Source organism: Mesocricetus auratus, unplaced genomic scaffold (genome assembly GCF_017639785.1).
Source record: "Mesocricetus auratus isolate SY011 unplaced genomic scaffold, BCM_Maur_2.0 Super-Scaffold_100676, whole genome shotgun sequence".
NCBI classification, from domain to species: domain Eukaryota; kingdom Metazoa; phylum Chordata; class Mammalia; order Rodentia; family Cricetidae; genus Mesocricetus; species Mesocricetus auratus.
Genome location: NW_024429266.1, coordinates 129,650,619 through 129,654,546, shown reverse-complemented (window position 1 = coordinate 129,654,546; position 3,928 = coordinate 129,650,619). Strand labels below are relative to the sequence as shown.

The 3,928-nt window shown below is 39.2% G+C and overlaps 1 pseudogene; it reads right to left on the bottom strand.

Moving 5' to 3' along the window:
* Positions 1–411: 411 nt before the first annotated feature.
* Positions 412–1,323, bottom strand: LOC101829983 (annotated as a pseudogene).
* Positions 1,324–3,928: the final 2,605 nt, after the last annotated feature.

Sequence of the window (3,928 nt, the reverse complement as noted above, 5' to 3'; positions counted from 1 at the left end):
AACCTGTGTGCTCCAACAAGTGTAAAACACACCACCAAAGGGCTGTGGAAAAAACCTACAGCTTTTCTTATTAGGAAGATATAGTAGTGGCACTCAAGAAAGATACAGACAGAGAACAACCAGTCACACACTGTTAATAACACCCAGCTTTGCCAACTGGAGCTTCCCAACTTGCTAAACATTAGTATTCACTGCAGTATATAGCCCTCTGCAACCTTCTCTTCTGACTGTTTAAAGGAGAGACAGCCTTCTTTTGAATATAAATAAGTATAAGATGGAGCACTTTGATTTTTGTAAAAAGAAATACATTCACAACTTGCCTTATACTCAGACATTGTTATAAGGGAGTGGGAAACTTCTGGCAAGATTAAAGATCATAGGCATGAAATTTGTGTGGATTACATGAGGGTATTACTCCTTCATCATCTCCTTCATGTATCAATTGCTCTCTTGTTCAGCTTATCTAGACTGTAGTAATGATGAACAGTTTCCTCAGCAGTGATGGTCACCACACAGAACTCATGGGTCTGCATATCTGGCACCAGATTACAGATAAAAGCAGCAACCCTGTGTAAGTGGCCCAGGAACACAACTCTGATACCTGATACAGCGAGCTTGTCTGCCAGCTCCTTCATCACAGCCTTGACAAGGTTGAAGTATTGTCATCCTCATCAACACTCCACAGAAAGAAACTGCTGTATGTACTGGAAGACAATGGCTTACCATCACCTCTGCTGCTCTGTGATGCTTAGTAGTCCTTTCAGCCATTGGTCTGGGCCTGTGTCAGTGTTGGGAACTTAGAGGCATCTTAAAATAACTGGGAATTAAGCAACAGGAATAGGATGCCCCACCCCAACCAGAAACTGAAGTAGTCATCAACCCATGTCTGGAAGAATTCTTCCGTGGTCTCAGCAGTGGGGACATTGCCCAAGTCATGGTTCCCACAGACCGGCAATAGAGCAAAGTCTTAGCCAAAGGCCATTGGTACTTGCTGTAAGTCCTTGATCTGTTCTTTCTTCCCAGAAACTTCCTGGAATGGTGTGAATGAGGTCATCACAATGAACAAGGAATTTGGCTATTGGGTTCAGCTTCTGGATGGCTGAACCCAACAGCTTATTCAGTGAGACAGATCTCCCCCACACCCCTATCACACTCATTCTCCCATCCTGAGTGAAAGAGGCATTTTTCAGCCCAAATTGGTGGTCTGCACCATGGATGAAATAAAATGTGCCTTTCCATTCCCTTTCCTTTTCTGAGGAAAATGCATCCAGGGTCCGGCCCTGGGGATCTATGGAAAACTTTCCTCACCTCTGCATCTGTCATGATTAACAACTTTTTGGCCTTGCCTGGGCACCTTCTGTGGGAGGAGAGAGTGACTCCACATCACCCTGAAGTCATGTCTGAACATTTTCTCTTAAAGCAATTCTCTTTTCATGGTTGAGGAGAATGTTTTTATTGTAGATCTAAGACAAAGCACAGCCCGAGACATCTGGAAAAGACCAGAGCAGGGAGAGACAGTGGTAGACTGAACAAGGCCATGGGGTAGGATTGGGTGGATATAAAAAGAGAGGACGACAAAGAGAGCATGGGCTAGGAGACTAAGAGAGAGGGACAAGAGAGGGGGTCAAGGGAAGAAAACAAAATAGAGACCATGATGAAAATGATGGTTGTATGGGAATGAGAAAGTGATAGAGAGAAGCACATGAACTGGAGAAGTTTAGGGTCCCAAAAGCAATTCTTAAAGGCTAACTTTTGAACATCTAGTGCAAGAAAGTTTAGAAGCTATTTCATGTAACCATGTAAGGCAGGTATCCAGGGTACTGCATGAAGAATCTTGTATGAGAAAGAACATTACATTTTTTGGTACATGAGAAAATGACCACAGACTGTGTATGATAGAATGCTATGGAGAGAATATTTCACTAGGGGAGTCAGGATGAACTTCTGGCTACTGAAATACTATTCTTGGAAAGGAAATTCAATGTCTTTATTTGTGTATCCAAGAGCAAGCCCACTAATCTCGAACATATAATGAAAAACTAAACTCAGGATCTAAGAGACACCCCAAATAAACTCAGGTGTCACAAAACAAAACATATCAACAAAAGAAATGAATATGGAAAGTAGAATTCTAGGGTGGAAAGAAAAGACACGGTGTGAGTAAGAGCAATAATAATGAAATCTGTGCATGTATAAAATGTTCTAGGAACAAATTATATTGATAAAAACACATAATACCCGAGCCATTGTAACACGTACTGCAGAAAATAAAAGTAATGAATTGGTTCAAATATGAGACCAATCTAGAAAACTTTAAGTAAAGCAATACAAAAGGAATTAAAAATATGGCTCAGCAGTTAAGAACATGGGGAGACATACTGTAATTAGTCAAATTGTTTGGAACAATACAGACACAGGACTTTTTTGGTTGTGAACCTAGCCTTTAACGGCTGAGCCATCTCTCCAGCCCGGGACACAGGACTTTTTAAAGAAGAGAATATGGCTGAGCTTTAGTGTTTCAGGAACTTGCTTCACAGAGTACATTTGAATTATGTGACTTAAATGGGTATCATTTATTCTTGGTACATATTTATGAAGTCAAGTTTATGAAATGTGACTAAGGATGTGAACTATACCTGAAGACTAAAGCCTCCAAATGGTCTCTAGGGTGCAGCAGTTATTGTGTTTGAAGTTCCTCTCACTTCCTTTGGTTCTGTTCCCTGTACGTTAGCCTTGCCTTTCAGACATTGTATGGTTCTTGCAATCCAACAACTGGAAATTGCCATTGCAATCCAGGCTTCATTGTTACAATTCGTGATGGACCACTCAGGGCTTCACCACAGATAATTCACCCTGCCAAAACAGCTCTCTAATGCTGCAGAGAAGAATCCAAGTCACAAACAATCCTGTATTTTCAATGTTTTCAAAATCAGTTTCACATGAATGATGCTGCCAAGTTTTCCTGTAAGCTAGGGATGGAGCCTGCTCCTCTTGAACCACAGCTGCATTTCCTAAATAACTTTTGAAGTCCATGGAATCTAATTTTAATCAGAGAGAGGTGCCTTAAGGCTCAAAATGCTGAATACAAATGTAAGACCTTTCTCCCCATCAGTATGATCTAAATCACAAACATTTCAAATTATTTGGCCGAAAGATTAAATTGGGCTCCATTAAAAAGGCTAGGTTTGAGGGGTATGCATTCCATGGAAATGTGTTTAAAGCATTTTTCTTGTTGCAAAGAAAACATAAACTGGGAGGGCATTTTGTTTTGTTTTACTTTGGGGAGCAACACTTGCCAAGAGCAACAAATGAAAATTAGACTAGTTATGACAGAGCATATTAATCTTTCAATGACAGTAAAATTGTTCCAATATTGCACAACTTCAAACAAGTGAATGAGGGAAGATTATTACTACTAGATAAATTAATACACCTATGTTTCCTAGTATATATTAAGTTTCCAGATAATAAATCTAAATAAAAATAACACTTTGTTGTGAAATTAATAATAAAAACATCTCAAGTTTCCATAGAAGTAATTTCCTTGAATTTAAATTCAATTCATAATATCCATGATTCTATCTTCACATAGTTAACCTGTGTAGAAAGAAAAATGAACAAATAATGATAAAGCTATTGGGAATAACAGAATTCACACTTCCAAAAAGAGAGAAATTAAACATGGAACATACTTAAACATGACCAGCAATATCATGTCGATAAAGAGAAATACAGAGAAAGAAATACAGAGAGGGAGATGGAGTGGTGGCTGAAACAAGACAAATGTCTGCAGATAGTCTGAATTATGTGATCCATAATGATGATTTTTTTAAGGGCCAGGTGAAACAAAATGTTGGAAAAATGAGGAATGACAATGCCACATTTAGACCCTTCTAAAAAACAAGGAGTTACTGCAGAGGAAAGGTTG